General features: G+C 41.3%; 1 protein-coding gene across 4 annotated transcripts in view; it reads left to right on the top strand.

Annotated features, from left to right (window-relative positions):
* Nucleotides 1-4,785: 4,785 nt before the first annotated feature.
* UBAP1 (ubiquitin associated protein 1) overlaps nt 4,786-27,111 on the top strand; it is a 62,622-nt gene continuing 40,296 nt past the window's right edge. For 2 of the 4 annotated variants that reach the window (XM_064579654.1, XM_064579651.1), the window contains exon 1: nt 4,786-4,961. The gene's annotated coding sequence lies outside the window, so the exon portion shown is untranslated. Of the gene's footprint in view, nt 4,962-6,976; nt 7,159-27,111 lie in introns of those variants that run through there. The other 2 variants (XM_064579655.1, XM_064579653.1) reach the window with 2 other exon arrangements.

The following is a 27,111-nucleotide window of genomic DNA, read 5'->3' on the forward strand; positions in this document are numbered from 1 at the left end:
AGCCAGCCAGGTGCCCTATCTTCCAATATTTTATTTTTTTTTACTTTTAAAGATTTTATTTTTTTATTTATTTGATAGAGAGACAGCGAGAGAGGGAACACAAGCAGGGGGAGTGGGAGAGGGAGAAGCAGACTTCCTGCAGAGCAGGGACCCCGATTGGGGGCTCGATCCCAGGACCCTGGGATCATGACCTGAGCCGAAGGCAGACGTTTAATGACTGAGCCACCCAGGTGCCCCCATCTTCCAATATTTTAGAGTTACTGTGTATGTGTTTATATTTTCATCCTTCTGGAATTTGAAATCATCTTTATCCATTCGTAGTCATCAGGATAATTGCATCTTCATATGACGGTCATCACATAGAAACCCCAGAGATCACTCAGAGACCTGAGTCCTTAACTGTTACCTTGAGCTTTTAGGGAAGGGCAAAGGATTTTAACCTGACCTCCAAGATTCTAAGGATTTATCCAGAATTTTCTCTTGAATTTCCCAGGGGAAAAGCTGCAGTGACTTTATTTATAGCCTTAGAACTGTTAAGTCCCAGGGGTGCCTGGTTGATTGGGTGTAGAGATTACTTAAAAATAAAAATCTTAAAAGAAAAAAAAAAGAACGTTAAACCCAAGCCAAGCCTCTCCCTGCTTGGTCTCTCCAGTCTTATCTTCCTCTGCTCTCCTACGTATACCCTAATGATTCTGAATTTTCATGGAACTTTCCTGAATCCATGCCTTTGTCTAAATTGCTTTGTTCTCAGTATTGGGCACCCTTCATTCTACCTGTTTTTTAAGGCCTAACTTAAGTGCTTCAATTTTCCATGCAGTCTTCCTTGATTTCTCAAGTCTACCCGAACTTTCTCCTCTCTGTACTCCTGAGGCATGGAATGTGCCACCTAGGAAGATAATTTTCTGCCCGATACCACCATTATCTGCACACCTGTTTGATTCTCTCACTTGACCTTAAGAGTATCTTTGTAGACTCATGATGGCTGGCATATGGTAGGACTTAGTAAATGCTGGATGGCTAAGGATTGAGAGCTTGTTGTCTTTCCTGTCTCTGTTCTTAGACCCACCCCAAAAGCCTAGTGTATGAAGTGGGGGAGAAAGAAGAGGAAAAGTGGGAGGAGTACAAGCTGGTGCCCTTGGCTTGAGTGCTGCTTCTAGAGGAGCTGGTATGCTGGTACTGTCTAGATGCACTGGGAATGAAAGACATGGGGCAGGGGTCCTGTTCAGCCTCTTCTGGCCCCAAGAGAATTACCATTGGGATTCAAACACGGAAATTGTCAAGTATGAGTCACTCCTAGGAAGGTGAAGTTTTTGTTTCCCACTTCATTTCCATTTCTTAAGAATGGGTTGTGTCCATGGGGGATAGGGAGACACAGCAGGCTGGCCCAGGAGTAGATGGTCAGAAACCAGATTCTCACATAAAACAAGAAGGAAGAGAAGGAAAAATTATTGGATCAGGAGACCAAGGCTGGTGAGGAAATCTTAGAAAGTTCTTACCTGATGGGGGAGGCTTGTCTCTGGTCTCAGGGAGTCCTACTCTAAGAGGCACAGGCCCAGTCCTCCAAAGCTTTTCCCTTCCTAATCCTCCATGGCACCATAGTCTTCTGATTCCTTTTCTACTTCTCTGGTCACTACGTTTCCATTCTTTATCTGCTTCCTCTTCCCATGCCCTATTTGTCAGTGTTCCAAAGGGTCCTATCCTCAGAAATTTTAATTAATCTGATTTCTGTTCTTCTAGCCAAACCTGCAAGAACTTGACTAAAGTCAAAAATCTTAAAGTCATCCTGAGTCCTTTCATTTTCTCACACTGTGCATCTAATCTGTGAGCAAATTCTTATTCCTCTCCCTTCAAAATGTACTCAGAACCCTAGCCATTTCTAATCACCTTCAATGCTACTACTACAATGTAGTAGCAATAATCTCTAAATGGTCTTTCTTCTTTCACCCTTGCCCTTTAGCTTATGCTCAGTGTAGTAGCTAGAGTGATCCTACTAAAAAGATAGATTATTTCCCTTCTCAGCTCACAACTCTCTAATGGCTTTCAGCTCACTTAGAGTAAAAGCCAAAGTCCTTAAAATGATCTACAGGTCGCTATGTGATTTAGTCCCGTTACCTCTCTGACTTCATCTCCCAATTATGCTCTCTGCTCACTCCATTCCATCATTGTTCCTAGAATATAGAAGGTGAAATTCCATCTCAGGGCCTTTGTACTTGGTATTCCCTTGGATTGGCATTTTCTTTTCCTAGACATCTGCAAATCTTTCACTTTCTTTACTCAGGTCTTTACTCAGATGTCACCTTTTCCTGGCCATCCTTTATAAATTTCAATCATGGATGCCTTCTATTTCCTTTCCTCTGCTTTATTTTTTCTTCTTAACCTATCACCATTATTATTAGTCATTTTCCTCTAGAATATAAGCATTGTGAGAACAGGAATTTTTTTTGGGGGGGGGGTTTCTTTTATATACTGCTATATCCCCAGTGCACAGAACAGTGCTTGGTATACTACTGGCACTCAGTAAATGCTTATTGAATGATGAATGAAAAGTTTAATTGCTCAAGGATTATCAGTATACCACACATGTGTACTCCTTATCTCTTTTTTTTTTTTTTAAGATTTTATTTATTTATTTGAGAGAGAGAGAATGAGAGACAGAGAGCATGAGAGGGAGGAGGGTCAGAGGGAGAAGCAGACTCCCTGCTGAGCAGGGAGCCCGATGCGGGACTCGATCCAGGGACTCCAGGATCATGACCTGAGCCGAAGGCAGTCGCTTAACCAACTGAGCCACCCAGGCGCCCCTCCTTATCTCTTTCTGATTTCTAAGCTCACATTCCCTCCTGAACATCCCTCCAGAAAATCTGCCATCATAATTTGGACAGCTGAACTCATTTTTACTTCCTTTAGCACTTCAGTAAACCCTACTTCTTTTTTGTTTCTGTTAAAAACAGACCCCCAGAACTTGGCTTTTCTTCTTTATGATTTATTCTCCCATGCAGCAGGTCTCCACATGGGAGTGTTGTTGAGTCAATCCCCTAAATCTTGGTTCAGTTCATCCCCTAGTCTCCATCCCTGCTGTCCCTGCTTTAGTTCAGATGTGAATCTTTTTTACTCAGTGCACAAGTCTGCCACGTAGTCTCTAGTTCACTTTATTCACTATCATTTTAATTCTCCTGATGAAGAGTTTTATTCAGCTCACTGCTCTGCCACAAACCTTCTATCGCTGCCCATTATTTGTTGAATTAAGTCGGCAAATAATCCAGAATTGATGATTTGCTATTTTCTGCTTAACTTCCCCCTTCTGGAATGCCCACCTTCTTTCATTGTGGGTTAAAACTGCTGCACCCTGGGGCGCCTGCGTAGCTCAGTCAGTTAAGCATCTGCCTTCGGCTCAGGTCATGATCCCAGGGTCCTGGGATCGAGCCCCAGGTCAGGCTCCCAGCTCAGTGGAGAGTCTACTTCTCCCTCTCCCTCTGCCTGCCTCTCTGCCTACTTGTGCTCTCTCTATCTCTGTCAAATAAATAAGTAAAATCTTTAAAAAAAAATACTGCACCCTTTAAAGTACAAATATTATCTTCTCTGGAATTCTTTTTCTTTCTTTTTTTTTTAAAAAGATTTTATTTATTTATTCATGAGAGACAGAGAGAGAGACAGAGGCAGAGGGAGAAGCAGGCTCCCCGCGGAGCAGGGAGCCCGATGCAGGACTCGATCCCAGGACCCTGGGATCATGACCTGAGCCGAAGGCAGACACTTAACCGACCGAGCCACCCAGGCGTCCCTCTTTTTCTTTTTAATAAAGATTTTATTTATTTATTTGACAGAGAGAGAGACACAGCAGGAGAGGGAACACAAGCAGGGGGAGTGGGAGAAGGAGAAGCAGGCCTTCCACTAAGCAGGGAGCCGGATACTGCCGATACGGGAACCCTGGGATCATGACCTGAGCTGAAGGCAGACTCTAACGACTGAGCCACCCAGGCACCCCTTCTTTGGAATTCTGAAGAGAAAACAGGGCTGAAGAATTAGGCATGAAAGTCTATACATTCTTTATGTACCCAGAAAGTGTAGAGATGTAAATCTTTCCTAATCTCTTAGCCAAAAGCCAAGTTTTCCAGAGCAATTAATGCAACTGTTAGGCCATTATCACTCTCCGATTTTTCGTGGAGTTACCTGTTAATGCTTCGAGTTCTCTTACCAAGTAGGAACTTTTGGGAACAAAGATTCATCTCATGCAGTTATGAATCCTCTATGCACCTGATTCCAAGTGACATCCAATAAATGCAGAAGGCAGTAAATGTCTGGGATTGGATTACCTAGTTTAAACCGCTGGATGTCACAACTGGAGGGAGATTTAGAGGTCGCCTTTCAACCCAATCTTTGTAAATGGGGAAAATGAGGCCCGGAAAGAGTAGGACTTGAACCAGATCACAGACCCGGGACCAGAACCCAGACATTCTGATTCCCAAGTAGGTCTCATTAGTAAGTCTTTGTGCGTCCCCTCGCGATTCGAACCTCTCAGATTCTCGCCTAGGCCGCTTCACCAGCCTCTACGCCTTACCCTTTTAGTGACCCTCACCCTTCCCTTTCTTCCTTCGGGTCAGCAGGGTCCACCCACTCCAATTGCAGCGGTCCAGGGATCTAGAGTTGTTGGGCAGTAGAAGAGAGATTAGTTACGTCACCGTCGGCTCCTCCCATTGGCCCAGGGAGGGTGGAGCGCGGCGCCATGACGTCAGACGCCCACAGGGGCGGAGTGGTGAGGGGAAGGAGGAGGGAAGTAGAACTTCAACATGGCGGCTGTGGTACTGGCAGTGGGTACGGTGACGGTCTGGCCCGGAGCGGGCAGAGTTGGAGGTGGTGGCGTTCGCTTTCCCTAGGGGCCGTCAGGAGCTCAGCGGTGACCGAGGCTGGGAGGCCATCCGGCGCCAGCACGTTTCGGCTTCTGGGACGGCAGCGGTAGCGGCGTTCAGGTGAGGGGGGCCTCCAGCTGGGAGAAGTGGGGGGGGAGAGGGGCGGAGTTGGGGGAGGGGACCGGTACCGGGAGACGGATGCGGGAGGATTCCCTGGGAAGAGGTTGGAGGCCGAGCGGGAAGAAAGGAGCTATAGTTGAGTGGATAGGAGGGAGAAGGGGCCAGAGATCCGTGACTTGGGGAGGATTATGGGAGAGAGGTCGGAGTGAGGGGACCAGAGTTGAAGGGGCGGAAGGCAGATGGGATGCGGAAGAATGAGTTCGGATTAAGGAGACTAATACCTTACCGGAAGACAGGCGCAGTAGATGTGTATCTGACTGGAGTGAGAGCTCGGTGGGAATTAGAGGATGTCGGGGAGGAGGACCCAGGTTTTAGTAAAGAGGACGAGTGATTGGGAGTTGAGGGTGAGTTGGGGAAGTGAGATGCAGATTTACTTCTCCCTGAGGCGTTGAGATTAGGGAGAAAGGGAGGAAACCAGAGCAGGGTGAGGGGTCTTTGGGGACATCTTTGACGTTGTCTGGCCTTGTCCAGTATGTTTATCTTGCCTCTTTTATTTCTTGGGTGGAGACTTACCTATACAGTCAACATGGGCCTCGGAAACAGTCCCAAATCTTTATTGTGTAACATCAAGTTACTTTTCATTTATTTGATCTCTATCAGGGATCTCTGACCTTTGGTTGTTTCCACACGTACTTGTTTCCAGACTAGCCTCTTGAAAATGAAAAAACATTTTATATTAAGCTGAAATAAAATTTTGAGTTTTTAAACACCGTAGACTGTTAGAAAACGAGATTTGATAGTTAACTATGTGTTTATAGCTTTGTGTTCTAATCCCACTTATTAGTGTCTTCTCTCTTTCCACAGTTGTATTTATTAGCATTTGAGAAATTGGATAGACATGATGGATCTTTCTCTTTGGAATTTTGTCACATTTGATTGGCGGAAAGACAGGGCACTTAGTCTTTAGTGATAGCTAGTTCTTTCTAGTTAATGTCCCATACTAGTTAAAATGAAAGTTTATGTATTATAAATATTCAGAGTCTAAAAGAATTACATTTTCTGCATTAACCTACTAAGTGGAATTTTATAAATTAGATTTTTATTTCTAATCAGTTCTGTTCAGTTTTTCTGTTATTTATTCAGCATTTAATGCTTACTGTGCATTGCATTAAGAGTCATTCTAATTATGGAAATGGGAAAATTAATGTTTCTCTATCACTGCACAGCAAATAACTTACTAACTTGCTATGACCTCATTGGAAGAAAAAGTGTTACTTTAGAAATGATGACAGTGGAAGAAAATTAAACTGTGTGGATATAAGAAGTTCCTGAATTTTGGGGCACCTGGGTGGCTCAGTCGTTAAGCGTCTGCCTTTGGCTCAGGTGCCCCGCATCGGGCTCCCTGCTCAGCGGGAAACCTACTTCTCTCTCTCCCACTCCCCCTGCTTGTGTTCCCTCTCTCCCTGTCTCTCTCTCTGTGTCAAATAAATTTTAAAAATCTTAAAAAAAAAAAAAAAAAAGGAGGGGGCGCCTGGGTGGCTCAGTCGTTAAGCATTTGCCTTCGGCTCAGGTCATGGTCCCAGGGTCCTGGGATCGAACCCCTGCATCGGGCTCCCTGCTCAGCGGGAAGCCTGCTTCTCCCTCTCCCTCTCCCCTTGCTTGTGTTCCCTCTCTCGCTATGTCTGTCTCTGTCAAATAAATAAATAAAATCTTAAAAAAAAAAAAAGTTCCTGAATTTTTCTTTGACCCATTACTTCATCATGATGTATTTTATGTGTATCTGAAAGATTTTTTATTTTTAAAATTATTTTTATTAAAATAATTTAAAAATTTTTAAGTAATCTCTACATGCAATGTGGGGCTTGAACTCAACCCCAAGATTAAGAATTGCATGCTGTTCTGACTAAGCCAGCTAGACGCCCCTGAAAGATTTTGATTTTTTTATTTTAAGATTTTATTTATTTATTTGACAGATAAAGACATAGCGAGAGCAGGAACACAAGCAGGGGGAGTGGGAGAGGGAGAAGCAGCCTTCCCGCGGAGCAGAGAGCCTGATGTGGGACTCGATCCCAGGACCCTGGGATCATGACCTGAGCCGAAGTCAGACGCTTAACGACTGAGCCACCCAGGTGCCCCAAGATTTTTTGATTTTGATTTTGAAGACGACAGTAACAGTATCCTGATGTGATAATACTAGGTCTGTAAACAGTTCTTTTTTTTTAAATTTTTAAAATTTTTATTTTTTTTAAAGATTTTATTTATTTATTTGAGACAGAGAGAATGAGAGGGAGGAGGGTCAGAGGGAGAAGCAGACTCCCCGCTGAGCAGGGAGCCCGATGCGGGACTCGATCCCGGGACTCCAGGATCATGACCTGAGCCGAAGGCAGTCGCTTAACCAACTGAGCCACCCAGGCGCCCCTCTGTAAACAGTTCTTATCAATGGTTGGTAGTTCACATTTCTTAGACTGGCAAATGTCACTTTATCTTGTGCGTCTTTTCTTTTTTATCTTGAATATGATAAGGTACTTAAAATGAGGATTCTTGAAGTTTATTTATTTATTTAAGATTTTATTTATTTGACAGAGAGAGACACACAGAGAGAGGGAACAGAAGCGGGGTGGGGGGGGGTGTGGGAGAGGGAGAAGCAGGCCTTCCGCACATCAGGGAGCTCGTCGCGGGGCTCTGTCCCAGGACCCTGGGATCATGACCTGAGCCAAAGGCAGACGCTTAACGACTGGGACACCCAGGTGCCCCAGGGTTCTTGAAGTTTAATTCAGTGACTAAAAATCTCTGAGTATTTTCAGCATTACAAATGTATTTTCATTACCCCAGAGTATATATGCCAGTATTACATTTTTCCTGATCTCTAATTAAATTGTTGAATGTTTTGAGGGTTTTTGTTTTGTTTTGTTTTTAAAGTAAACTCTACACTCAGTGTGGGCTTGAATTCATGACCCGAGATCAAGAGTCTTGGCCTAATGACTGAGCCACTTGGGCTCTCCTGTTTTGAGATTTTTAACATGGAGATTATTTTAAGTGTAAACTTTTTTCCCACAAGCAAACCAACCCCCACCCCCCCCAAAGAAAACCCAGTACCGGGGCGCCTAGGTGGCTCAGTTGTTAAACGTCTGCCTTTGGCTTAGGTCATGATCCCATAGTCCTGGGATCAAGTCCCACATTGGGCTCCCGGCTCAGCGGGAAATCTGTTTCTCCCTCTCCTACTCCCCCTGCTTGTGTTCCCTCTCTCGCTGTGTTTCTCTCTGTCAAATAAATAAATAAAATCTTTAGGAAAACAAAAAAACAAAAAAAACCCAGTACCATCAATTCATTAATCAGGTAATTTTCTTTAGACAGGCTTTTTAAGAAATGCAAAAGTTAGTATGTAGTACTTTAAATATGAAATAGCTTTCTCTGGGTGCCTGGGTGGCTCATTCGGGTAGGCAGCGACTCTTGATTTCAGCTTAGGTCATGATCTCAGGGTTGTGAGATTGAGCCCTGCATGGGGCTCCCTGTTGGGCGTGGAGTCTGCTTAAGATTCTCTCTCTCCCTCCCCCCCACCCCTCTTTAAAAAAAAGGGTTTTTCGGGGCGCCTGGGTGGCTCAGTTGGTTAAACGACTGCCTTCGGCTCAGGTCATGATCCTGGAGTCCCAGGATCGAGTCCCGCATCGGGCTCCCTGCTCGGCAGGGAGTCTGCTTCTCCCTCTGACCCTCCTCCCTCTCATGCTCTCTGTCTCTCATTCTCTCTGTCTCAAATAAATAAATAAAATCTTAAAAAAAAAATTAAAAAAAGGGTTTTTCTTAGGATAAAAAAAAACCTTGAATCTTAGAAATCAACTGGGTTTAGATTTTAGCATAGCTTGGGCATCCCTGCTTCTGTATCACGAAGATAAGTGAAAATCTGTTGTCTTTTCCAGAATCTAGTAATTTAGGAAAGACTTTTGGTTAGAGGAAGAAGTAAGCAGGTGTTTCTCTTCTAACCTGTACTGCACAATTTTGTAATACTAGAAATAATTGGAATTAAGAGTGATATTTTCCTATGAATTAAGAGTTGTAATTTTAGGCTTTAAAAATTTTAGGTGAGAGGAGCAAGATTTACAAAGGGAAGGGTGCTAACTGGGCAAAAGCTAATGAGGTAGGCATTGTTGAGCACTTTACATAATCTCTTAATCTTTGCAATGTGATTAGGTAGGCAGGTTGTGATACACATGCTTTTTAGCTGTTGAGGAAATTGAGGATCAGTGAATTTGAGTCATTTAACGTTACAGAGATAAAATGGTAGAGTCTGAATTTGGACTTGAATTTGTTATACTTCAGTGCCCAAACTTACCTGTTACATCTTTGTTCCTCTTAGGCAGTCACAAGATCATTCCAATTCCTATCAAGTAAATTTAAAGTATAACCACTATTTTTTAAAATAATGCCATTTAAAACTACTTGTTCTTTTTGGAATAGTAGTGTAACTGGAATGATAAATAGTTCATTAAAATTATAGTCTTTAAGATGTCATTAGTATGCTAGGAAGAAATGAATACCTGAATATTTTGTACTTAACAAAATAAACTGGATAAACTGGATAAGAGACTAAAGTTTTCTTATTTGTATTGCTTAGTCAGGTAGGATTCAGTTCATTAAGGGCCAAAATTTGTGTTTGGCAGTAGTCTGCATGTGTTCTCATAATTCTGGATTGGTCATTATCAGTTGCTTAATTGCTTACCAAACCCTTCTAGTGGTTGAGTCACTGTGAATTGGCTCATGGTAATTGTGAATCTTGTGGTAACTGAGTCAAGAGCCAGGGTATGTTTTGGTTGCCTCACTTCCTCCACAACACTTGATATTGTCAGACTTTTAATATTTTTTCTAACCTAGTAGACTTGAAACGAGTGACTCTTGGTATCAGGATGTGTTTATTGTTTTGTTTTTATTTAAGCATTTCCTTAAGTTGAGCATCTTTTCATATGTTCATTATTTGTGCTTTGTCGGTGAAGTGTATATTCAAGTTCTTTGCCTATTTTGAGTTGTTTCTCTTTTTCTGTTTGACTTTTAAGACTTTTTTTTTTTTTTAAAGCTTTTATTTATTTATTTGACAAAGAGAACGCGTGTATGCGCACAAGCAGGGGGAGCAGTAGGCCGAGGGAGAGGGAGAAGCAGGCTCCCTGCTGATCAAGGAGCCTGACTTGGGGCCCCATCCCAGGACCCTGAGATCATGACCTGAGCTGAAGGCAGACGCTTAACCGACTGAGCCACCCAGGTGCCCTGAAAAGTTCATAATTTTAATGAATTGAAATTTTCAGTTTTTTATGGTTGTGCTTTTTGTATCATTTAGGAAACCCTTCTCTGCTAGGCATGCTTTTTTTTTTTTTTAGATTTTATTTATTATTTGACAGATAGCGAGAGCAGGAACACAAGCAGGGGGAGTGGGAGAGGGAGAAGCAGGCTTCCCGCCAAGCAGGGAGCCTGATGTGGGACTCGATCCCAGGACCCCGGGATCATGACCCGAGCCGAAGGCAGACGCCCAATGACTGAGCCACCCAGGTGCCCTTTTTTTTTTGTTGTTGTTATTTATTTGAGATTTATTTATTTATTTTAGAGAGAAAGAGAGTGCGGGGGGTGGGGAGTGGGAGAGGGAGAGAGAAAATTCCAAGCAAACTCCTGAGTGCGGAGCCTGATGTGGGGCTTGATCACAAGATCCCGAGATCATGGGGCGCCTGGGTGGCTCAGTTGGTTAAGCGACTGCCTTCGGCTCAGGTCATGATCCCGGAGTCCCGGGATCGAGTCCCACGTCAGGCTCCCTGCTCAGCAGGGAGTCTGCTTCTCCCTCTGACCCTCCTCCCTCTCATGCTCTCTGTCTCTCATTCTCTCTCTCGCAAATAAATAAAATCTTAAAAAAAAAAAAAAAAAGATCCCGAGATCATGACCTGAGCTGAAATCAAGTTGAATGCTTAACCGACTGAGCCACCCAGGTGCCCCAAGTTTTTTTTATTGTTTTAAGTAATCTCTACCCCCAATATGGGGCTCAAACTCATGATCCTGATATCAGGAGTCACATGCTCTACTGACTGAACCAGTTAGGTGCCCCGGGGCCTAAAGTATTTTATTTTATTTTTTTTTTAAGATTTTATTTATTTATTTGACAGAGAGAGACACAGCGAGAGAGGGAACACAAGCAGGAGGAGTGGGAGAGGGAGAAGCAGGCTTCCTGCAGAGCAGGGAGCCCGATGTGGGGCTCGATGCCAGGACCCTGGGATCATGACCTGAGCTGAAGGCAGTCGCTTAACCAACTGAGCCACCCAGGCGCCCCGGGCCTAAAGTATTTTAAAGCAAATCCCAACTTTCCTGTAAATACATTATTATGAACCTCTGATAAGAATTTCTTTTAAAAACATAACTACCATGCTATTATCACATCTAATAATTATTAGTAATTCCTTTATAATCTAACGCCATCCATATTAAAATTTCTCTTATTGTCTTAAAAGTGTCACTTTAGGGATGGTTGGGTGGTGCAGTTGGTTAAGTGTCCAACTATTGGTTTTGGCTCAGATTGTGATCTCAGGGTCATGAGGTCAAGCCCCCAGTCAAGCTCTGTGCTCAACTCAGAGTCTTCTTGAGATTCTCTCTCCCTCTCCCTCTACCCCTCCCACTCATGCTCTTACACTCTCTCTCAAATAAATAAATCTTAAAAAGAGAAAAGTGTTGGGGCGCCTGGGTGACTTAGTCGGTTAAGTATCTGCCTTTGGCTCAGGTCATGACCTTAGGGTCCTGGGATCGAGCCCCACGTCGGGCTCTCTGCTCAGTGGGGAGTCACTTCTCCCTCTCCCTCTGCCCCTCCCCCTGCTTGTGCTCCCTCTCTCTCTGATAAAATCTTTAAAAAAAAGGAAAGAAAAGAAAATATTGCCCAAATACCCATAACCCAATGAACAATATGAAACAATAATTTTAAAATTTTAAAAACTTTGGTATACACTTTAAATATGTTAAAATTTTATCAAATATACCGCAAGAGAGCTGAAAAAAAAATTAATTGTAAAAAGAAAAAATAAATCAAGCTTGTAACCGTTAGTTTACAAAAATAGAAAAGTAAATGGGGCGCCTAGGCAGCTCAGTCGTTAAGCTTCTGCCTTTGGCTCAGGTCATGATCCCAGGGTCCTGGGATCAAGCCCCGCATCAGGCTCCCTGCTCAGTGGGAAGCCTGCTTCTTCCTCTCCCACTCCCCCTGCTTTTGTTCCCTCTCTCGCTGTGTCTCTCTCTGTCAAATAAATAAATAAAATCTATAAAAAAAACGAATACAAGAATGCACAGATAGTGGTTATAGGATACCTACAGGACAAATGCCCTGGTTTCTCCAGTGAATCAATCATATGAAAAGGGGTAATTATCATATAACAAAAAAGCCTTAGACATGAAGGCCAAATAAGTGATAAATACGGACCTTATTTGAACTGTGAATGGCACAAATCGCTTGTAAAATGACTCTTTTTAAAAAGATTTTATTTATTTACTGGAGCGAGAGAGAGAGAAGACAGAGAGAGAGCAAGCACAAGCCAAGAGGAAGGGCAGAGGGAGACCCAGGGGGAAGTCTCCTTCTCCCTTTCCCTCTTCCCCTCCCTTCGCTTGTATGTGCACGTTGTCTCTCTCTCTCTCTCTCTCTCGCCCACTCTCTCAAATAAATAAATTTTAAAAAAGTGAAATTGTATCATCATACTATTTCTGTTATATTTATGTTTTTGAGTACTATTCTTCTCTAAAGAACTTTCCCTTGGCAGCAGGCTTACGCTGAAGTATAGTTCCTATTGAAAAGGGTGGATGAGTACACTTACCATGATGAGCACTGAGTAATGTGTAGAATTGTTGTATCACTGTATTGTATATCTGAAGCTGCTTTAACACCATGTTAGCTATACTGGAATTAAAAAACAGTAAAAATAAAAAAAAACAAAGGAGGATGAATGCTTCATTCTTTTAATTAACCAATTTCAAGTAAAGAGTTAGTGGAACAGTCTCTTACGGTAACAGGCTATTTTGGGTTTTTTCTTTATTTTCTTTTTTTTTTTTAAAGATTTTATTTATTTGAGAGAGAGAGAGAGAGAGAGAGCACATGAGAGGGGGGAGGGTCAGAGGGAGAAGCAGACTCCCCGCTGAGCAGGGAGCCCGATGCGGGACTCGATCCCGGGACTCCAGGATCATGACCTGAGCCGAAGGCAGTCGCTTAACCAACTGAGCCACCCAGGCGCCCCTTTTCTTTTTTTTTTTTTTTAAGTATCCATACCTAGTGTGGAGCTCAATGTGGTCTTGAGCTTGAATTCAACAACTGTGAGATCAAGACCTGAGCTGAGATCAAGAGTTGGACACTTAACTGACTGAGCCCCCCTTTTTTTGACCTTTGATTTTCTTTAAAGATTTTTTATTTGGGAGAGAGTGCACATGAGTGGGGGGGAGGGGCAAAGGGTGAGGGAAAAGCAGACTTCCCGCTGAGCAGGGAGCCTGACAATGGGGCTTGATCCCAGGACCCCGACATGATGACCTGAGCTGAAGGCAGATGCCCAACTGACTGGACCACCCAGGCGCCCCAACTGTTGGTTTTCTAAGGATCTTTTCTTTGAGTATTGTCATAAACTTGTGAATTTGTATCATGTGTTTGAGCAATTATAGTCTTTTTTTAAAGATTTTATTTTTAAGTAATCTCTACACCTAATGTAGGGCTTAAACCTACAACCTGGAGATTAAGAGCTGCAGGTTCTACCTGTAGTCATTCTTTTTTATGCACAAGTTGTTTCATTTTTGATCAGTGAGAGCCATTTCAGGTTGGTAGCTATTTGGCATGAACTAAAAAATCCTTTTTTTTTTTTTTTTTAAGTTTTATTTAAGTCATCTTTACACCCAGCATGGGCTTGGAACTCACAGCCCTAAGATAAGAATCACATGCTCTTCCAACTGAGCCAGCCAGGTGCCCCATGAACTATAAATCTTCGAAAGGCTTCTTTCATACACAACAGATGGCCCAGGTTAATCTTATAAATTCTTCTGTACATCTGAAAACGACCATTTCTCCAAGAATTAATGTAGAACTAATATTGAGAGCTCAAAATGTGGGTGCCAGGGATGCTCATTAATAGTGTCCTTGCTTCTACAAACATTTTTATTTATTTAAAAATTTTTTAAAAACTTTATTTTTGGGGCGCCTGGGTGGCTCATTTGGTTGAAAATCTGACTTTGGCTAAGGTCATGATCTCAGGGTCATGGGATCGAGCCCTGCATCGAGCTCCCTGCTCAGCCAGGATTCTGCTTCCCCTCTCCTCCCCCACCCCCACTCGTGCACTCTATCTCTCTCTCTCAATAAATAGATCTTGAAAAAATATTTTTATTATTGGGGTGCCTGGGTGGCTCAGTTGGTTAAGAGTCTGCCTTTGGCTTAGTCATGATCCTAGGGTCCTGGAATCGAGCCCCACGTCAGGCTATCTGCTCAGTGGGGAGCCTGCTTTTCCCTCTCCCTGTTGCTCCCCCTGCTTGTGTGCACTTTCTCTCTGCCAAATAAATAAATAAAATCTTTTTTATTTTTTATAGATTTTATTTGTCAGAGAGAGAAAGAGTGTGTATGCACAAGCAGGGAGGGCAGCAGGTAGAGGGAAAAGCAGGCTGTCGATGAGCAAGGAGCCCCAGGCAGGACTCGATCCCAGGACCCTGGGATCATGACCTAGGCCAAAGAAAGACGCTCAACTGACTGAGCCACGCAGGCGTCCCAGTAAATAAAATCTTTTAAAAATTTTTTATTTTTGGGCGCCTGGGTGGCTCAGTCGTTAAGTGTCTGCCTTCGGCTCAGGTCATGATCCCAGAGTCCTGGGATCGAGTCCCACATCGGGCTCCCTGCTCGGCAGGAAGCCTGCTTTTCGCTCTTCCACCCCCCCTGCTTGTGTTCCTGCTCTCGCTGTCTCTCTCTCTGTCAAATAAATAAATAAAATCTTTAAAAAAAAATTTTTTTTTATTTTTTATATTTTTAAGTAGGCTTCATGTACAATATGGGGTTTGAATTCATGACCCTGAGATTAGGAGTTGCATGCTCTACCAACTGAGCCAGCCAGGTACCCCTACAAACATTTTTTTAAAAATCACAAGTTCATATTGATTTTTTTTTTTAAAGATTTATTTATTTGACAGAGAGAGACACGGTGGGAGAGGGAACACAAGCAGGGGGAGTGGGAGAGGGAGAAGCAGGCTTCCCGCGGAGCAGGGAGCCCGATGCGGGGCTCGATCCCAGGACCCTGGGACCACGACCTGAGCCGAAGGCAGACGCTTAACGACTGAGCCACCCAGGCACCCCAAGTTCATATTGATTTTTATAATTCAGATTTAAGAACTATAGGGTTGGGCGCCTGGGTGGCTCAGTCCTTAAGGCGTCTGCCTTCAGCTCAGGTCGTGATCCCGGGGTCCTGGGATAGAGCCCCGCATCGGGCTCCCTGCTCTGCGAGAAGCCTGCTTCTCCCTCTGCCACTCCCCCTTCTTCTGTTCCCTCTCTCGCCGTGTCTCTCTCTGTCAAATAAATAAAATCTTTAAAAAAAAAAAACTCATGAATAAATAAAGAAAACATTAAAAAAATAAAAAAAACCTAGGGTTTTTACTTTTTTAATATTATACTTGTCTTTTTTTTTTTTTTAAAGATTTTATTTATTTATTTAATTGACACAGAGAGAGAGACAGCGAAAGCGGGAACACAAGCGGGGGGAGTAGGAGAGGGAGAAGCAGGCTTCCGGCTGAGCAGGGAGCCCGATTCGGGGCTCGATCCCAGGACCCTGGGATCATGACTTGAGCCGAAGGCAGTCGCTTAACCAACTGAACCTTTTTTTCTCTCTTACATAAAAAGTCTAGGTTCCTTACAATATAAACATAATTACTTACTATATTGGGTATACACATAAAATGGTTTTAAAATGGTAATACTGATATTATTGCTAACAAAAAAAATAAAATCTGTATAATTCTTCATGTTTTTGGAACATAACTACACTGCTCTGCAGTTAGAATACTGAGTTCTGAAGTCACTTGAAATAATTTTCTGGGCGCCTGGGTGGCTCAGTTGGTTGAGCGACTGCCTTCAGCTCGGGTCATGATCCCAGGGTCCTGGGATCGAGTCCCGCGTCGGGCTCCCTGCTCTGCGGGGAGCCTGCTTCTCCCTCTCCCACTCCCCCTGCTTGTGTTCCCTCTCTCGCTGTGTCTCTCTCTGTCAAATAAATAAGATCTTCAAAAAAAAAAAAAATTTTCTGTGTAGTAATCAATTTTATGTACAGTAGGTTTATTTGTTTCAACTTGTAATCATTTAGGGATTTAAAAAGTTAAGTTTTGGGCACCTGGGTGGCTCAGTCGTTTAGCGGCTGCCTTTATAATACTTGTATAAAATATTTGCATAATTGGGGTGCCTGGGTGGCTCAGATGGTTAAGCATCTGCCTTTGGCTCAGGTCATGATCCCAGTGTTCTGGGATCGAGCCCCACATCGGGCTCCTGGCTTGGGGGGAGCCTGCTTCTCCCTCTCCCTCTGCCTTTCCCCCTGCTCATGCTCTCTCTCTGTATCTCTGTGTCTCAAATGAATGAATAAAAAAATATTTTTAAAAATTTGCATAACTAACATTTATTGAAAACATACCATGTATGGGGATTGTTCTAAGTACTTTATATTCATTATCTTGTTTAATCTTTAAAATAATCATATGAGATAGTTATCATTATCCCTATTTTACAGGTTGGGTACCTGACGTTCAGTTATGTTAACTTGTTCAAGGGGTACACAGCTAATAAGTAGCAGAACAGTGACTCAGTCTCTGATTTTTCTTATTTATTTATTTGACAGAGAGAGACACAGTGAGAGAGGGAACACAAGCAGTGGGAGTGGGAGAAGGAGAAGCAGGCCTCCCACAGAGCAGGGAGCCCAACGTGGGGCTTGATCCCAGGATGCTGGAATCATGACCTCAGCCGAAGGCAGGCGCTTAACGACTGAGCCACCCAGGCGCCCCTCAGTCTCTGATTTTTCTTAGTCTAAAACTTACCTGCATTACTGTGTGTTCTCTTTTCACTCTTTTCTCTGTGCTTATAAACAGTTAATTTTAAAATATATTTCATACATTTGGTTATTCTTTTTTTTTAAAGATTTTATTTGAGAGAGAGAGAGAGAGAGAAAGCATAAGCAGGGGGAGGGGCAGGGGGAGAAGCAGGCTCCCCGCTGAGCAGGGAGCCCAATGTGGAACTCGATCCCAGGACTTTGGGATCATGACCTGAGCTGAAGGCAGACGCTTAACCGACTGAGCCACCTAGGACCCCTGGTTATTATTTATTCTCTTTAAAGTGTCTTTTTGGGAGAAGTCTGGATGAAGTCCACTATATTTTTTCTTTTATGGTTTGTGCTTTTGTTGTTATATCTAAGAAAATACTATCTAACGTAAGGTCAGAAAGATTTTCTTGATATTCTCTTCTAGAAGTTTTATAGTTTTAGATTTTATAAAGTCTGTGGTCCATTTTGAGTTAATTTTTCTGTATACGATGTGAGGTGTGGATGGAGGATTTTGTGGGTTTAAAAAAATTTTTTTGCATGTAGATACCCATTTGTTCCAGTACCGTTTGTTGAAATGATTACCCTTTCTCTGTTTATTGCTTTTGTGTTTTAAAAATACTTTGTGTATATGTGGGTCTGTTTTTGGATTCTCTTCTGTTAATCTATTTGTCTTTATGCCTACATCACACTTCTTGAATACTATAGCTGTATAATAAATTTTGAAATCAGAAAGTTTTTCAAAGTTGCTTTGGGTGTCTATGTCCTTTTCATTTGTATATGAATTTTGGAATAGCTTGTCAGAATATCTACAAAAATCCTGTTAGTGTTTTGTTTGGGATTAGATTGAATCTGTAGGTTAATTTGGAGAGAATTGACATCTTAACAATATTGGGTATTATAACCTATGAACATGGTTTATCTCTCCATTTACTTAGGTCTTTGCTATAACTGAATGTTTGTGTCTCTCCCAAATTCGTATGTTGAAATCTATCCCCGGTGTGATAGGATTTGGAGGTCAGGCCTTTCGAAGGAAATTAGGTCATGATGGAGGAACCATTATGACTGGGATTAATGTCCTTATAAAAGAGGCCCCAGAGAACTCCCTTGTCCCCTTTCACAGATATGTTAAGTTATAGTGAAAGGACAGTCAGTGAACCAGGAAGCAGGCTCTAACTGGATGCTGATTGTGTTGGTGCCTTAATCTTGGATTTCCCAGCCTTCTTGAACTGTGAGAAATACATTTCTGGTGTTGATAAGCCAATTAGGCTGTGGTATTTTGTTGTAGGAGCCCCAGCAGAGTAAGATGTTCTTACATTTCTCTCAGCAGTGTTTTGTAATTTTCATTGTGCAGGTCTTGTACATTTTTTTGTCAGATATATTCCTAAGTGTTTCATAATTTTTGGTGCTTTTGTAAATGGTGATTTTTAAATTTAAAATTTTTCTTTTTTTTTACAGAGAGAGTGAGAGCAGGTGCAAGTGGGGAGAGAGGCGGAGGGAGAGGGAGAATCTTAAGAAGGCTCTGTGCCCAGTGTAGAGCCTGATGTGAGGCTCGATCTCACAACCCTGAGATCACGACCTGAGCCAAAATCAAGAGTCGATGCTTAACCAACTGAGCTGCCCAGGCACCCATAAAATTTTAATTTCTGATTGTTCATTGCTAGTATATAAAAATGCAATTGATTATTCTGTATTGATCTTACAGCCTCCAATACTATTGTATAAGTTTTGTATAAGTACTCTCGTAAATTCTACTAGATTTTCCACAGACCGTGTTGTGTGTGAATAAGGACAGGTTTTATGTGTTTTTTCCAATCTGGATGCCTTTTACTTATTTTTCTTGTTTTATTGCACTGGCTAGAACCTCTAATAGAATGCTAAATAAATGTGAGGAAAGTGGACATCCTTGCCTTATTCTTGAACTTAAGGGGAATGTCTTTTAACAGTAGGTATGATGTTAACTGTAGGTTTTTTTTTTTAATAGATGGCCTTTATCAAATGAGGAAGTTCCCTTCTATTCTTATTTTGCTGAAAGTTATTTTTGGAATGGGTATTGGATTTTGTCAGTTTTGCTCTTCTTGTGTTTGTTAAGATAATCCTATAGTTTTTCTTTTGTAGTTTGTTAACATGGTGAATTACGTTTTTTAAAAAGATATATTTAACCTATCTTGCATTTCTGGGAAAAACCTCACTTCATCGTGATATATGATCCTTTTTATATGTTGTTGGATTTGATTTGCTAAAATTTTGTTGAGAATTTCTGCATTTATGTTCATGAGGGATATTCTGTAATTTTCTCATAATATCTTTGTCTCTTTTGGTATCAAGGTAATGTTTCTATAATTCTTATAGAATGAGTTGGGAAGTATTCCTTCCTCTTCAGTATTCTGGAAGTATTCAGTATTTCTTCCTCGAGTGTTTGGAAGATTTCACCAGCAAAGCAGTCTGGTTCTGAGTTTCCTTTATGATGAGGTTATAAATTACAAATTCAGTTTCTTTAATAGATATTCGGCTGTTGAGGCTATTTCTTTCTTCTTGAGTGATCTTTGGCAGTTTGTGGTTTTTAAGAAATTGGTTTATTTCTTTTTAAAAAATATTTATTTTTAGAGAGCGAGCCCTCATGCATTGCAGAAGTGGAGGGTAGGAGCAAAGGGAGAGGGAGAGAGAACTTTACTTTTTTGAGGGGAGGGCAGAGGAGAGGGAGAGAGGGAATCTTAAGCAGCCTCCACACCCAGCATGGAGCCCTGTGGGGGGTTCTGTCTCATGACCCTGAGATCCTGACCCGAGCTGAAATCAAGAGTTGGATGCTTAACCAACTGAGCCATCCAGGCACCCCTGAGAGAGAGAATCTTTTTTTTTTTTAAGATTTTTAAGATTTTATTTATTTATTTGACAGAGAGAGACACAGCAAGAGCAGGAACACAAGCAGGGGGAGTGGGAGAGGGGGAAGCAGGCTTCCCACTGAGCAGGGAGCCCGACTTGGGGCTTGATCCTGGAACTCCAGAACCATGACCTGAGCCGAAGGCAGACGCTCAACCAACTGAGCCACCCAGGTGCCCCAGTATGCTGAAATTAAATCTTTAACCTTTATAGAGGGTTTTCTATTTGACTGCCAGGGACTCATAAGTCAGTATAAAAATATATGGATTTCTTACTATAGGTGGTGGTTTTCTGGTACCACCTTTCTTTGTTCCTTATGGTAAGTACAAGTCATTGAAATGTGGAACTACTCTTACTAATATAAGATTTAGGGGGCAGCTGGGTGGCTCAGTTGGTTAGGCGTCTGCCTTCAGCTCAGGTCATGATCCCAGCGTCCTGGGATTGAGTCCCGATCAGGCTCCCTGCTCAGTGGAGAGCCTGCTTCTTCCTCTGCCCCTCACCCTGCTTGTGCTCTCTCTCTCTTGCTCTCTCTCCCAAATAAATAAAATTTTAAAAAAATATGTAAGATTTAGGAAGGTGAGGAGGTGTTAGTAAACCTGGTAACTATTGCTTGTATATTATTTTATTTAATCCTTATAATACCCCTTCTTAGATTCACTCTATTGTACTATTTAAGTTCTTATACTATTAATTTTGTTTTTATTGGTAAGAAGAATATGTTAAGTTTTGATCAGAGATAAATTATAATCCGTTTTGGTAGATACCTATTTGTAGATACTCATAAAGCAACTAAGATTAATTAAAAGACCTGTGTCCTTTTTGTGTTTTTTTATTATAAATCATTTCATATTAAGGTTTTTCAGTTGTAAAATGGAGAAGCCAGGTTCTCTTGTGTACATTGTACCCTCTTATCTGCAGAGCATATGTTCTGAGATCCTCAGTGGATGCCTGAAACTTGGATAGTAGTGAACAGTATATATACAGATGGTCCCCAACTTATGATGGTTTGATTTATAATTTTTTGACTTTATGATGTGAAAGCAATATGCATTCAGTAGAAACCATACTTTGAATTTTGAATTTTGATCTTTTCCCAGGCTAGCTGTACATGGTATGATACCTCTTATGATGCTGGGCAATGGCAGCCAGCTACAGCTCTTCAGTTAGCCATGTGATCATGAGGGTAAACAGCTGATACTCTTACAGCCATTTTGTACCCATACAGCTGTTTTTTACTTTCAGTACAGTATTCAAAAAGTTACATGAGCTATTCAATACTTTATTATAAAATAGACTTTGTGTTAGATTATTTTGCCCATGTGTAAGCTAATGTAAGTGTTCTGAGCACACTTACGGTAGGTTAAGCTAAGCTATGGTGTTTAGTAGGTTAGGTGTATTAAATGCGTTTTTGACTTAAGATTTTTTTCAGTTTACGATAGGTTGAGATGTCACTCCATCATAAGTTGAGGAAGTTCTGTACTATATTTTTTCTTTTTTTTTTTTTTAAAGATTTTATTTATTCATGAGAGACAGAGAGAGAGAGGCAGAGGGAGAAGCAGGCTCCCAAGGAGCAGGAAGCCCCGATGGGGGACTCGATCCCAGGACCCTGAGATCATGACCTGAGCCGAAGGCAGATGCTTAACCATCTGAGCCACCCAGGCGCCCTGTACTATATTTTTTCTTGTATAGGTATATATATGATCAGTTTTATTTTTAAAAAGATTTTATTTGTGTATTTATTTATTTATTTATTTTTGAGAGAGAGAGAGAAAGAGTGTGTGTGTGAGGGTGGAGGGAGGAGCAGAGGGGTAGGGAGAGAGAGAATCTTAAGCAGGCTCTATGGCCAACGCATAACCCGACGTGGGATTCAAGCTCACGACCCTGAGATCATGACTGGACCCGAAATCAATTGAGTCAGCTGCTTAACTGACTGAGCCACCTTGGTAGCCATAAAGATTTTATTTTATTTATTTATTTTCTTAAAGATTTTATTTATTTATTTGAGAGAGAGAGGGTGCACACGAGCAGGGAGGAGAGGGAGGAGCAGGGAGCCTGTTTCGGGGCTTGATCCCAGGACCCTGGGATCATGACTTGAGCCAAAGGTAGATGCTTAACCGACTGAGCCACCCAGACACCCCTAAAAGTTTATTTTTAATCTCTTCACCCAACATAGGGCTTGAACTCACAACCTTGAGATCAAGAGTCACATGCTCTACCGACTGAGCCAACCAGGTGCCCCATGTGTGGTCAATTTTAATTTATAAATTAGGCATAGTAAGAAATTAACAATAATAAAATGGAGCAATTATAACAACATATATTGTTATAAATTATGTAAATGTGGTCTCTAAGTATCTTATTGTACTGTACTCCCTTTGAGATGATAAAATGTGTATGTGTTGGAGCGAGGTGAGTTACGTACGCATTGTGACGTACCATTAGGTTACTGTTGACCTTCTGATGATAGATCAGGAGGAGCATCTCCTTCTGTGAAGTTGTGCCATCTTTATATTGTTTGTTTCCTGGTGTACTGCACAATGTTCCCTTTGGGGTGAGTTCTCAAGTTTGGTGAACAAGGCTCTGTTAGTTTTTTGTTTCCATGGGAAAAACCGTTCAGATTTCACATGACTCCAACAGTCAGAATGATGTAATCCACTGACCCTGAAGACTGCTGGAAGAACAGAAAATTTATGTTTGTTATTATTTCTCTCAGGTCAGATTCATAGCCCATGGTGTGATATTTAGCTTCTTTATATAAAATACAAGTTAACCATTTATATCATACTGGCTACTTGTAGAGGGAAATAGGGTTATTAGTGTTAAATAATAAGCATTCTCTTCTTAAAAAAGTGGGTGTGGACTGTGTATACTTACTGAATCGTAATGGTGCCCCATTAAAAAAATTTTTTTAAGTTCATTTGAGAATTTTAATTGGCTTAGAGGGGATAGGGATAAAAAAGAAGGATTGGTTAAGATACTGCTTAAAAATTTCTAATTAGGGGCGCCTGGGTGGCTCAGTCGTTAAGTGTCTGCCTTCGGCTCAGGTCATGATCCCAGGGCCCTGGGATCGAGCCCCACATTGGGCTCCCTGCTCGGCGGGAAGCCTGCTTCTCCCTCTGTCACTCCCCCTGCTTGTGTTCCTGCTGTCGCTGTCTCTCTCTGTCAAAAAAAAAAAAAAAAAAATCTTTAAAGAAAGTCTTATTTAAAAAAAAAAATTCTAATTAATGCTTTATGTTATGACTCCTTATTCTAACTTGTAACTAGCCATTACTTTCCTGTTCGTTCATTATGTTAGTCTCATAGGCCTTATCATTTCAGACTACTGGTAACTACAAAACTCATTGCTTAACTTTTTCATTATAAGTGCATTGTTTTGTCTAGTTGTATTTCCAAAATACATATTATTTAGGAATATTAGTTATAGAGTTATATTTTCAGAACGTTTAAGGGGAGACGACAAGCGGATACGAAAAGGCCTCCCCTGCTAAACATTAGACACGGTGCTAGGTGCTGGTAGGATCAAGAGGAACCCAACATTGAGGAAAATCCTTGTCTGGATCTCCTGACCCAATTTGGAATTAGCTAGAGGTGTTTTTTTTTTTTTTTTTTTTTTAAGATTTTATTTATTTGAAAGAGCAAGAGCATGAGTGTGGGGGGAAGGACAGAAGAAGAGGGAGAAGCGGGCTCCCCACTGAGCGGGGAGCCCGATGCTTGGCTGGATGCCAGGACCCTGAGATCATGCATGAGCTGAGCTGAAGGCAGATGCTTAACCGACTAAGCCACCCCGGTGCTCTGAATTAGCTAGAGTTCTTAACTGCAGTTCTCATGAAATCAGATTGGGATAGTAATTTACCTTGACAATACTGTATTATCTTTTTATGTACTACATGTTGCTTTTTAAATTTTAGCAAGTTAATATTCCACTATAACCAATTTGTATTAACTATGAAATGAGCTTTGTGTTGAGTCACTAGTTGCTCTTCTTATTGCCTTAAGTATACCGTATGATTAATAACTTTGGTAAAACTTAATTTGCAAGAGTAATTAAATTGGTGAGAAAACTGGTATATTACAGCAGCTTGCCTTTTTTTGTTTTTTTAAGATTGATTTATTTATATGAGAGAGTGCAAGAGAGTGTGTACAGGCCGGGGAGGGGCAGAGGGAGAGGGAGAGAGAGAATCCTCAAATAGACTCCATACCTAGCACAGAGTCTGACACAGGGCTCAATTCCAGGACCCTGAGATATGATCTGAGCCAAAACCAAGAGTTGACGCTGAACTGACTGAGCCACCTAGGTGCCCCTATAGCAACTTGCCTTAAAATAGCCTTCATTTTCTGGCACTTGGGTGGCTCAGTTGCTAAGTGTCTGCCTTTGGCTCAGGTCATGATCCCAGGGTCCTGGGATCGAGCCCCGCATCGGGCTCCCTGCTCTACGGGAAGCCTGCTTCTCCCCCTCTCACTCTCCCTGCTTGTGTTCCTTCTCTCACTGTGTCTTTCTCTGTCAAATAAATCAATAAAATCTTAAAAAAAAAATAGCCTTCATTTTCCGGGGCACTTAGATGGCTCAGTCGGAAGATCATGAGACCCTGATGTCAGGGTTGTGAATTTGAGCCCCATGCTGGGCATAGATTACTAAAAAAAATAAATAAAAATAACCATCATATTCTGTTTTTTCATAGGGTAAGCATTTTGTTGGATTTTAAGTCTTATTTTTGCTTTCCATGTAGAATGAAAATAGGGATTATATATTTGGGCAGTTACATAATGTTACTATACCTTTGGTCGATCTGGAATTTATTTTAGGATGGAGTGTGACGGGAGCATCCAGCTTTTTTCTAGGTGGCTACCCTGTTGTTCCATCACTTCACAAATTTTATTTTTCTTTTAAAGATCTTATTTATTTGTCAGAGCGTGCACACAAGCAGGGAGAGTGGCAGGCGGAGGAAGAAGCAGGCTCCCTGCTGAGCAAGGAGCTTGATGTGGGACTTGATCCCAGGACCCTGGGATCATGACCTGAGCCGAAGGCAGACGCTTAACCGACTGAGCCACCCAGGCATCCCAACACTTAACAAATTTTAAATGGCAGCTTTACTGTATTCTACATTTCCATATATTGGGTATTTTTAGGGATTTCTGTTCTGTTCCACTGGTCTGTGTGCCAGTATGGCAGCGCTGTAAGTGTTACATCTTACAGTAAATATTTTAATATCTGACAGGCTAGTTTCCATTATTTTCCTCAGAATTTTCTTGGCTGCTGTTGCATATATTGTTATTTTCGGATGAACTTTAGAATCAGCTTTTCTAGTTAACAGAAGGCTGTAGTTTTCACTTTTATCATGCCACATTTATAGAGAAACTTAGGGAGAATTGATCTTAATGACGTTGCATGTCCTATCCAAGATTTATCATATATTTTTCCAATTATGTAAGTCCTCTTTCAGTAGAGCTTTAGTTTCTTTCTTTGTATCTTAAGTTTATTCCTACTTCTTACCTTTTGTGGCACATTGTATGTTTCCATTATATTTCTTATCTATTTATTGTATACACGAAGGCTGTTTATTTCAGAATATACCGTTGGAGATGCTTTGGTTCCAGGCCACCACAATAAACTGAACATCACAGTGAAGCAAGTCAAATGAATCTTTTAGTTTCTCGGTGCATATAAAAGTTATGTTGAGGGGCTCTGGGTGGCTCAGTTGGTTAAGCGACTGCCTTCGGCTCAGGTCATGATCCTGGAGTCCCAGAATCGAGTCCCGCATCGGGCTCCCTGCTCAGCGGGGAGTCTCCTTCTCTTTCTGACCCTACGCCCTCTCATGCACTCTCTCTCACAAATAAATAAATAAATAAAATCTTTAAAAAAGTAAATAAAAGTTATGTTTACAGTATACTGTAGTTTATTAAGTGTGCAATAGCATTGTGTCTAAAAAAACAATGTACATGCCTTAATTAAAGAGTACTTCATCGCTAAAAAATACTACCCATCATCTGAGCTTTCAGCAACTTGCAATCTTATTGTTTGTGGAGCGTCTTGCCTCAGTCTTGATGGCTCCTGACTTAGGGTGGTGGTTGCTAAAGGTCGGGGCGGCTGTGGCAAGTTCTTAAAATAAGACAGCAATGAAGTTTACTGCATCAGTTGACTTTTTCTTCCATGAACAATTACTCCTTAGCATGAGATGATGCTGTTTGATTACATTTTACCCACAGAGCTTTCAGAATTGAATCATTCCTCTCAAACCCTGCCACTGCTTTATCAGCTAAGTTTATGTGATGTTTGAAATCCTTTGTCACCATTTCAGCAGTCTTCATGGCATCTCCACCAGGAGTAGATTCCATCTCAAGAAAATACTTTTTCACCCATAAGGAGCAACTTCTGCATCCATTAAAGTTTTATCCTGAGATTATAGCAATTCAGACACATCTTCAGGCTCCAGTTCTGTTTCCCTTGCTTTTTCCACCACATCTGCACTTACTTTCTCCACTGAAGTCTTGAAATTTCAATATGTGAAAAACAGTGTGAAGTGCAATAAAGCAAAGTACAGTAAGATGAAGTGTGCCTATATTAATTTGTACCCAGAAACACTTTATTGTATTCTCTTATATTTGTAATAATTTTTTCGGTTTTGGGTTTTCCCTGGGAAACAGTCTATTTTCCAACTTTTTATACCTTTTAACTTTTCATGTAATGTTAAATAACAATGTTAACAAATTATGATAATAATAGACATCATTATCTTGTTCCTGTGCTTAGTGGGAATCTTCTATTTCCCCATCAGTCAGCATTCTCTGACTTTGGTATTGAGAGAGATGGTTTTCGTTGTTGCTTTTAACCTCATGTTAAGGAGATGACTATATGACTTTTCTTAGATCTGTTAACAAATGGTGAAATGTATCAACAGATGCTTAGTATTGAACTATCCTAAATTCATGGACTAAATTTTTACACTTGGATGTGATGTATTCCTATAATGTATTATTAAATTTGGTTTGTGCTTTTTATTTTGAGGATTTTTTTAATCTCTAGGCATACATGCGATTTTTCTGTAATTTTCTCTTTGGCATCAATATTATGCTTGCTTTTAAAAAAAAAAGAAAATTAGAAACTTTCCTTTTCCTGTGTTTTGGAATCATTAAAATCTCACTGCATTTAGGTTTCTTTTGGGTTGCAAGAGCTCTTTGATGACTTTTTCTGTTTCCTTTGTAGTTATTGGTCTGGTTAAGATTTCTACCACTTGTGGAGT

The sequence above is a fragment of the Mirounga angustirostris genome, unplaced genomic scaffold, assembly GCF_029215605.1.
Source record: "Mirounga angustirostris isolate CCGP_5_RB_7025 unplaced genomic scaffold, mMirAng1.0.hap1 SCAF_15, whole genome shotgun sequence".
NCBI lineage: Eukaryota > Metazoa > Chordata > Mammalia > Carnivora > Phocidae > Mirounga > Mirounga angustirostris.